We start from the raw sequence: 10,898 nt of genomic DNA, 5'->3' as shown, positions 1-10,898 counted from the left end.
CTTGCGAAACGTCACTGAGAAACAGCATTTTCTCTAAACGAGGGGCGGCCGCTTGAAAATGGGTATCTGCACTGGCGGCAACTTTATTCGGCGGTCTTCATCACTAATTTATTAATTTAATTTTTTTTTCTATACACACGAAAGCGAAAACAAAATGTCATCGATAATGATATGAGACCTTTTACCATGTACACGGCCGAAATACAAATGAAGATATCAAAAAATTCAAAATTGATACATTTTTATACTTAAGTTGATTTCTTTCTTAATTAAAATACTAAACTCCAAATTAGACTGTTCCGAACTCCTGCAACTTATAAAAACCTATACATACCCACAAGAACATCACGACACAATACTATGTTCTGCTGCAATATACCTACATTAAGCGCAACCACATTCTCTCATACGGTGGTTTCACCTTATTGGAAATTTGTGGATCATATTAAAAACCTAATCCAACTAGAGGCGGCCATAGAGGTCCAGAAGTAGAAGATCAATCGAAAAAACAATTAATATGAAATGTTAACACATATTGCTAATGCGTAGTGAATATTTAAAAAAACCCCAATGTATGTAATTAATTTTCCGGTACTCACCTATTCTGAAGCCGGTAATCCAATATTGTTTGATTTCAGATTATTTAACTAATTACTTACACATATAACTAATTACTATTTTTTTTCTTTTAAAAGATCTTTTCGTATTAGGTAAATGTTTTTAAATCTCTAACTCAAACCTCAGTCCATTGTTTATAAGTACATTTAAAAAGTAAACAATGAAAGCAAAAGGTTCATTTTATTGCACCCGCAAATCCACTGACAAAAATTGTAACTTTTCATTTTAAAATATATTTTTAACCTCTTTATTTTTCTCTCTTGTAACACTAAGGACTGGTTGTTTAAGAAAATTTGAACAATTCTTCAAATTTCAAAGTCAATTTTCAAGTTCCGTGAAGGTTCTTTTCAAGTTATGTTATTATTTCAGTTTTGTCAAGTAACTGGCCTATAATGATATAATAACAGAACATGAATATGACATTCACAGAACTCGCAAATGAACATTGAAATTTGATGAATTGTTCAAATTCTCCGAAACAACCCTACCTAATTGTCACATTATTTGAATACCTTTGTCATGATTAAATTAATTGTTCACGATTTCTTTCAATACGATATCCACAGAATTTGACTTTTTAATTTATTTCATTCAAATTACATCAACAATGGATAGACATAATTTCAAGTTCAAGATGGCCATCAACACAAAAAACTTACGACTGACATTTTTCACGTCTCCCTCTAATACCTTAATAATCTTAACCGTAGATATCTCTATCTCACCGCAGTCATCTCCAAAAATCCATTCAAAATATTTTTTGTATGACACTAAGCATACGTCAGACATAATAGTGGTTACCTCCTTTGTCTGTATAGCAAAGAGAAAGAAAGGAGATGCATTTGGGACAAAATTTAAAGTTACCCTAACGTACGAATCTGCACGAATATTAAAACTAAATTAATAATCGGGTAGTTTTTTAAATCCTTTTTTTATATGCAGCATATTTTTGGGAGGTCATTGACCAAATGACCCTCATAGAAGAGCCTCCACTGATTCCAACCCTGTTCTTAAAACTTTTGTTGTCTCTTTGTAAACCTGATAAATGTAGGTATTAAAAAAAATGTTTCTTGTATTTTGATATTATGTTTTTTTTTTAAATCTATTGTAATTTCTTTTTAAATATTAATTTCTATATTTATGTAAAAGCCGTATATTAATAGTAAAAAAGTTAAAAATTAAATTAATAATAAATAAAGTATAATAATAAAGTGTAACGAACAATATAGAACACTAAGATGGTGTAAAGCAGAGGTTCCTAAAGTGGTCTATATGGACCACCAGGGGTCGATATTGGCTTGCTGAGGGTCTATGTCAGCGAGAAAAAAATTTGGGGGTCCACGAGATTCAAATGGGGGTACATACGAGCGGACCCCTATTTACCTCAAATCAATATTTAGGAGTTCCGTAAATGACACATTACACCTAACACAAATAAAACAGTTTACGTTTAATAGACTGAGAAATTACTTATTTGATATTTGTATGTTTATATATCGTAAAGTTGTTTATTGAGGTCACAGACATAGGAATTAATAGACGAAAAGATAATGGCGAGGGGTAAAATCAACTGTTGAAGAACGAAGGGCGTAAGGCTGACTGTGATTCGTCAATAAATCAATCTGACAGTAAATAGGCATCTCGCATTATAATATCACCATTTACTTCTTAAAAGTAAAATCTGCTTTTGAATGAATATACATTTTCACATGGGAGCGCAAATTACTCGCCACGTTATCAACAAATTTGCGAAGTCCAAATTCGGCAAAAAAATTCGGTTCTCTTTTCAGAGTCGAATATTTCGTTTAAGTATTTAGTTAAGACACTTTTATAAATGTTCATAATTTACTTCCCAGCAACCAACCAGCTTTGTGTTTCGCGTCCAGACGTTTCTCGATGTGATAGTATATGTTTCTAAAACTGATCTATATTATACGATGTGAATATGCTTAAAATAAAGTAAAATAATGCTTATATATGGAATGTAATACGACAATTGGGTTTATTCTCTTTTTCACATCTATTTTTACAAGTTTTCATAGTACAAGTCAACATTTTGCCGTGTTATTTCGTAAAATGAACCGATGATGCCTCGACCATAGTTCGCACAAGAATGATGACGTCACGTTTTCAAATTTCACTTGAGGCCATACGCGAGCACAGCCGGTTTTGGAACATATGGAACCGGTATTAGGAGTGGGGATAATACGCTTTTAATCACTTAGGGCAGGTCTACTAATAGTCATATGTCTATGATTGAGGTATATAAATAGAGTCTACGTTCCTTTTCTCGTCAGAATTAATATATTGAACCAAAACATTGCACATTGGAAGCCGCGAATTTTCCTAGTTCCCCAACTTGTTCAGGGTAATAATGACGTTCAACATTTAGATGTACTTAACACAGACTTCAAAACTAAGTTTGAGGACATTTTGACTGTGGAAATGGAATGTTGAAGAATCGGATATCATATGACAAGAAGAACTGATCGGAATAAGCGCTAACAAAGAACTTAAGTGGCAGTTCTATAGGGCCAGCTACAGAAAGAAATTCCCGTTGCTTATCCTGCTCCATTTTCATTTGGTGTAATACCTCACCCCCAGAGATGTGCTTTATTTCAAATAAATCCATTTCAAATGGAAATGCAAAATGCAAAATGGGTATTTTCCATTTTGCATTTTAAATGCTTTTCTAAAAACCATTTTGCATTTTAAATGCTTTTCTCAATGCATTTTCCATTTTAAATGCTTTTTGGCAACATTCTTCCTACTATCTCCACTCATTTTTTTTTTATAAGCCCCAAATATCAGTCGGTCCTCAACCTCGCTATGAGAGATAATTTACATTTGTCAAGTTGCTCCCTGGTAGGAGCCCTGGCAATTGAGTGATACCATTACAAAAAATACTGACTCAAATACTGAACATGAGGCCATGACGCTGTAATATTAAATGTTAGATAGCAGTTTCTATGTTTTTACGTTGGCAACATTAGTCCTGCGCAAATTTTTTGTGGTTTCATAATCTGTAATCGTGGTGTTTTTGGATTTACCATCATGTAATATGTTTGTTCTACATCGATGTCCATTATTAAATGACAAAATTGTTTAAAAATTCTATAATTATTTTAATTGTTTGACCTGAGAAACCATTTTGCATTTTCAATGCATTTTGAAGATAGGTATTTTGCATTTTGCATTTGAAATGCTTTTCTAAAAACCATTTTGCATTTTCAAATGGAAAAGTTTTGACCCATTTCCATTTTGCATTTCAAATGGTTTTGGGTACCCATTTTGCACATCTCTGCTCACCCCCTGTCTGCACAATGCAAAAACAGAGGAATTGTATCGCCACCCGGTTTTAGGGCAGGTAAGGGTAGGAAATATTTTTACGAAAAAAACAAATGATTATCACATGGGACGTTAATAGTTTTAGGAAAATTCAATATTCTGCAGGCAGGGGGTCTACGGAAAAAAATGGCAAGTGGTCTACAGGGCAAAAAAGTTTGGGAACCTCTGGTGTAAAGAAATGGCAGTTAAGTATGTACCTACGGCTTTCATATGGATAAATTGGCCTGTCTTCAGGGCCGGTTCTGGGTCAAACGGCGCCTGTCGCTGAATTAGGTTTGTATGATAGGTATTATAGCAAGTCGGACCCAGGACCTGCACAGGACCGACGCTGCCTGACTTTGTACAATATTACCAGATCTTGGAAACTTGCGGTAGCTGTTGTAACACTCGAGGAAAATAAACCATAATCCGTGTTTTATTTGTCTGGTAAGCCTTTACGAACTAAAAGTTCAGTTATCAAGGTTATATTTTGACCTTACAATAATTACGAATGTTATACAATCACTCAAACAAATTAAAGTTTTTCACGCTTTAATGGTCGCTAATAATAATTATAAATATCCGCAACAATGAACACAGAATGGCAAACAAACGGTTAGTCTTTTACTCTGACCAAACGGCATAAGATGTTGTGATGTTTAATAGAGACGGAAGTTGGAAAAAAAAGTTGTTAGTGTGCTTCTTATTGCTCAGGGTAAGTTGTAATAGTCCCCTATGTCCCACCAATATAACTTTCGGATGATGGAATAAGGAGAAGTATGTCAATACGTCCTCGGTTTCGACCAGCGCGCGTTACTCTCCGCGATTTAAATCTATCTACGAGGCGTATCCAGAAAGTAAGGACGGGTTGTTTCGGAGAATTTGAACAATTCTTCAAATTTCAAAGTTCATTTTAAAGTTCTGTGAAAGATTTTTTCAAGTTCTGTTATCATTTCAGTTCTGTCAAACAACTAGTCAATAATGATATAATAACAGAACTTGAATAAGATTTTCACAGAACCCGAAAATGAGCGTTGAAATTTGATGATTTGTTCAAATTCTCCGAAACAACCCGTTCTAAGTGTAGGTACTGAATTTTTGTAGGTTACAAATCTTTTTATTGAAACAAAAAAATTACATGATTACCGTAGTACATATTATGTAAGCTATTTTTAGACATAGTCGCCATTCCTCTCAATGCAGGTGGTGAAGCGGGGTATCAATTTTTGATGCCTTCCTCGAAGAAGTTTCCCGCCAACCCCTTCGTCCACTTCTCCACCTCCTCCTTTACCTCCTCGTCGGTTGAAAACCTTTTTCCACCCATGTACAGCTTCAGGGAGGTAAAGAGATAATAATCTGAAGGTGCTAGGTTAAGGGAATGCGTGGGGTGGTTCAGGATATCCCATTTAAACGAAGCAAGCAGTTCCTTCGTGGCGTTGGCCGTGTGTGGTCTGGCATTGTCGTGCAGCAGGCTGACTCCCTTTGTCAGCATGCCTCTCCTCTTGTTATGAATCGCCTTCCGCATTTTTTTTAGGGTCTCACAGTATTTTGCAGAGTTGATGGTCTCCACTTGAGGCAGATATTCAATCAAAATTATGCCTTGACAGTCCCAAAACACGGATGCCACGATTTTCTTGGCTGAAATTGTGGTTTTGAACTTTTTGGTGGAGGGTGAAGAGGTGAGAACCGTTTTTAAACTCGCGATACCACTTGTACACACTCGTACAATTCATAGCTTTATCACCATATGCAGTTTTAACCTCATTATAAACCTCAAACGGAGGTTTTTCCTTCCAAACGAGATAACGGATGACGCCGCGTATTTCGCATTTGGCGGGAGATTGGATTGACATTTTTCACGAAACGTGTTGTCGCGTTGACACTTCTCAACGTACTGATCTTGAACAGGTCTCGTTGCGGAGGGGAAGAGTCAGGCCAACATATCGAAAATAAAATTCATTCGGTCGTGAGAGCCTCAGTACACTTACTTTCTGGATATGCCTCGTATATTAAGAGTTTCTGACTCAGGTTTTATTCCATTTAAGCCTGACTTATTATAATTAGGTATATTATATACCTTCACAAAGGTAGAGAAGGAATTTCCCTCAAGGCCTATGTCATCTCTGTGGACGCTGTGCGAAAGGTCATTTTGAGGAAAGGAAGTTCTGGGAAGGAAAAAGGTATAGGGACGAGTCAAAGGATCTCCCTCAAACGGCTGCTCCCGATCCGGCCCGCCACGCAGTTGGTGGGCAGACGCATCCGCCTTCAAGTCCTCGAAAAACCTCACCCCGTAAACCCGAACATTTACTTTGGGGTGACCTATGTTAGAGTTGTTGGTTATCCGATGAATGTTTACCGTTCCAACTCGCCTCCCGAATATAATAATAATAATAAAACATTTATTTGCCAATAGATATCAGAGACCTAGTAATGCTATATAAGATAATCCACTATTTTATTGATAGCCCATACCTTTTACAAAATATTCATTTCAGATGTCCATTAAGAGTAACTCGATCTCCGGACACATTTTATATTCCTAAGAACAATACTAATTATGTTGAAAATGTATTTATAAGAAGAAGCTGTAGCACCTTTAATAGATTATGCACAAATATCGATGTGTTCAATACGAGCCTCGCAGGATTCATAGCATTCCTGAGAGAGTAGCGTTCGATCGTTGCGGGAAACTTAGTAGTGTTAGTGTGTGTATTGTTTTTGTATGGGTTGAATCTGTAGTCTTTTTATTTTTTTGGAGATTTTCCTTTTCTACTAGTTAGTATTTATATTGTATTGTATTATTTATATTCATATGTTTTTCTACCTAAATATAAAATGAATCTTCTGTGGAAACTTTTCTGGTTTATGCAACTTGGTAAAAATGATTTGTATTAAAATCATAGACATACGGCCGGCGTGGTCTAGTGGTATACGCTTTTGACTACAGATCCGAAGGTCGCGGGTTCGAACCCGGCGTGCGCAAATAAATTTTATTTGATTAATTTGTGTTATTTCACAATTAATTAATTTAAAATAATATATAGTATATTTGCGGCACGTTCCAGAGTGGAAGATACTCTCAGTATCGCCCTGGTGTAAGACCACCATTCAGAATTGAAACGTTGCTTGAAATGGCTTTAGCCGTGTTTGGTGACCAGATCTGAATAGCCAGGTACTTCCCCACCTTCCTCTTCCCCATCTCCCTCCCCTCCCCAATACCCTCAGCCTCACAACATACCCCAATTGGGGATGCCATAGTCTCACTGGCTCCAGACGGGAGCAGTTGGGACTCTTGTGCGGTATTACTGTAAAAAAAAAAAAAAATATATATGAATATTAGTAGACCTGCCCTAAGTGATTAAAAGCGTATTATCCCCACTCCCCATACCGGTTCCATTGGAGCAGGCTGTGCTCGGGTATGGCCTCAAGTGAAATTTGAAAACGTGACGTCATCATTCTTGTGCGAACTATGGTCGAGGCATCATCGGTTCATTTTACGAAATAACACGGCAAAATGTTAACTTGTACTATGAAAACTTGTAAAAATAGATGTGAAAAAGAGAATAAACCCAATTGTCGTATTACATTCCATATATAAGCATTATTTTACTTTATTTTAAGCATATTCACATCGTATAATATGAATCAGTTGTTACTATCACATCGAGAAACGTCTGGACGCGAAACACAAAGCTGGTTGGTTGCTGGGAAGTAAATTATGAACATTTATAAAAGTGTCTTAACTAAATACTTAAACGAAATATTCGACTCTGAAAATGGAACCGAATTTTTTTGCCGAATTTGGACTTCGCAAATTTGTTCATAACGTGGCGAGTAATTTGCGCTCCCATGTAAAAATGTCTATTCATTCAAAAGCAGATTTTACTTTTAAGAAGTAAATGGTGATATTATAATGCGAGATGCCTATTTACTGTCAGATTGATTTATTGACGAATCACAGTCAGCTTCACTCCCTTCGTTCTTCAACAGTTGATTTTACCCCTCGCCATTATCTTCTCGTCTATTAATTCCTATGTCTGTGGAACGAACGAACATATTTTTTTATGTAGATTTTACTAGTGACTTGTGTACCTACAGTATTGTTACATTATATGACAACATTACAGGAAATATATTTATATATATATAACACAATTAGTCGTAAAACTATCGTTGATACAATTGGTAAACATCAAAAACCTTGTAAACTCACTGCATGTAATTTTCAAACAATACACGTTGAATTTGTCATCGACTTCATTCAGATGGCGGGCGCCGCACTCTTCATGGGTGAATTCAGATACACTTGTGAACGACTCACGCGACAATACAAGTTGTGGCGACGTCCCCAAGTGAGACTCCGACACAAATAGGTTGACATACCAGAATCTCACTGTCCAATATGGCCGAATATGTTTTAACATAGCAAAACCTACACATCTACGCGTTTTTAGTGAATGGTTATGTTATTAGTCTTACCTAGAATAAAAATGAGATGGATATTTATAAATATGGATCGTTACGTGGAAAGAAGGCCGGCCATGAGCCAAACGGCGCCTATCGCGAGTAAAATTTAAGCGCCCCTGTAATCAATAATATTCGGATGATTTGTATTTTTGTGTAGCGCCGTTTATATGAATAATAATATCAAGGGCTATGTGTTGGGACTGTTAGGTGTTAAGTTAAGTTAGGTTAGGTATTAACAACGAATTGGCAATTCGGCGCCCGTAGCGGACTGCTCTAATTGCGCCCGCCTAGGGCCGGCCCTGCATGGACGCAAAAAGACACGAAATATTTTATTATGAATTCTTTCAATGTTGACAATATATTTCTACCTACATGTTTTTTTTAAAATATTTATTCATTTAAATGCCCTGATGGGCTTTTACATGAAACATATTTTACCGTATAAATACAGTGCCAACAAAAGGATTTTTATTTTTAAAACAACAATAAAATAAATAACCAAAAATTCTAAAATTAATATAATATAAGAAAGGAGAAAACAAAAAATAAACCAGTTTTAAAAGTGCAGATGGCATAAAAATAGTATAAATTAATGGAGCAGGTTGATACTACGTAATTTAAAAGTAATTTACATTAAGTAAAATAATAATATAAGCTACATAAAAAAAACATCATTCAGGTATTTCTTATGTAATGATAAACTTATACTAAATATTACCTATGCCCGATTAAGTGTTTTATGAAACTTTTCTATATAAATAAAAAGTTCATATAAAGATAGAGTGTGCATGTAAAAAAAGACATTTTGTGGATAAGTTACAAATATTCTACTATATTGTTTTTTTAGTTTGGTCACTGAGTGGTGGCGGTAAACATCGATTGAACTATAATTATTACCTATTCTGTGTAGCCTCTAAATTGGAGAATTTTAGAAATAATTAGCAACAGACTTTGGAACATTATAGAAGGCAGTCTGTCTTGTATCACGGGTGGGTACACGATAAGTAATAAGGTTCGTTAAATCCATGGCGTCCAATATGCCATTCGCTATTTTGAAAAGACAAACGATTTGCATGAGTAACAAAATATAATTTACTATCAAAAATAATACCAAGATCCTTAATTTGCTCGACTCTGTAGAATAATGTTTGTATTGGACATCCACGCCAGTGACATTGACTATATAATGCCGGTTTCCTTGGGGAGGTACCTTAGGGAAGGATTTGCAATTGAAACACAACTTCGCAAAAGTCGTCGGACAACTGACTTATTGGACCAGTTGTGCCAAATGTGTGATGACAGATAAATATTAATTTCTATATTTTTTTAGTTACATCCATCTGCTGTCCGGTACAATGTTATTGATGGTATGATGATGCATGATAGGATTTTGGATACGGGCAAAAGATAACGTTTGTCACTTATCAAAATTTAGTAATAGTACATGAGGAGTGCACCACCCTTGTAATCTCGCAAGATTTAATTGTAATACACAACAGTCATTAAGATTAGTAATAGTTTTGTTAATTTTAAGATCATCGGCAAATAGGAGTATCAAAACTCCATCAAAAACGGTAGTTATTACAAGTTGATTAACAAGGAAAACAATATCGGTCCCAAATGAGACCCCTGTGGAACGCCGGTGAAGACTTCAAACTGGTGTGAAAAGTGTGAATTAACTGATATTTTTCCTTTTTGCAGATAACTTTCAAACCATTTAAAAATATTCCCCGTTATTTCAAGGGTTCTTAAGTATTCATTAAAATTTTATGTGAGACTTTATCAAAAGCCTTACTATATTCGGTATATACTACATCTGTTTGAAGACGTTTGTTCATTGTATTTAATAAATATTCCTGAGAAATCATTAAGTTTGTTAGAGTAGATCTATTTGCCATGAAACCACGTTGACAGTGCGAGATTATTTTATTGATCTCAGGCGAAAGTTTAGAGAGCAGAGCAGAGCAGATTCAAATAGTTTCGGGATTGGCGACTGCAATATATATAGGTCTATAGTTAGAGATATGCGATTTATTACCTTTCTTAAATATTGGAGACAAGAAGCTTGTTTTCCATTTATTCGGAAGGTGCCAATTTTTGTAGATAAGTTAAAAGTTTAGTAAGAGGATAAGTCAAGACTGATTGTCAAGACATTTTGATAAGAGAATTGGAGGAATTTTATCAGGACCAGCCGATTTGTTAAGATCAAGGGATTTTAATTTACTTCTAATATCACTTTCCTCGAATATAATATAACAACGGTATAAACAGAATTATCTTCCATACAACTTTGAATGTAAACAAATCGTACATCGGACATCGTAGATCTCCATCCCATTTGAAAATCGTAAACACAGATTTGAGCCTCGATTAGGCAAATACTTGGATCCCGAAACACGCCCACGATTCACTTCTTATGTTATTCTTTTTCTATGGGTATAAAACAAACAAAAAAATCAGTGCTTATAAGTTCTGAAAATGACTTA

Source organism: Hesperophylax consimilis, chromosome 9, assembly GCF_061612785.1.
Source record: "Hesperophylax consimilis isolate HC1 chromosome 9, BYU_Hcon_1.0, whole genome shotgun sequence".
Taxonomy (NCBI): domain Eukaryota; kingdom Metazoa; phylum Arthropoda; class Insecta; order Trichoptera; family Limnephilidae; genus Hesperophylax; species Hesperophylax consimilis.
Note: the sequence above shows the minus strand (reverse complement) of the source record.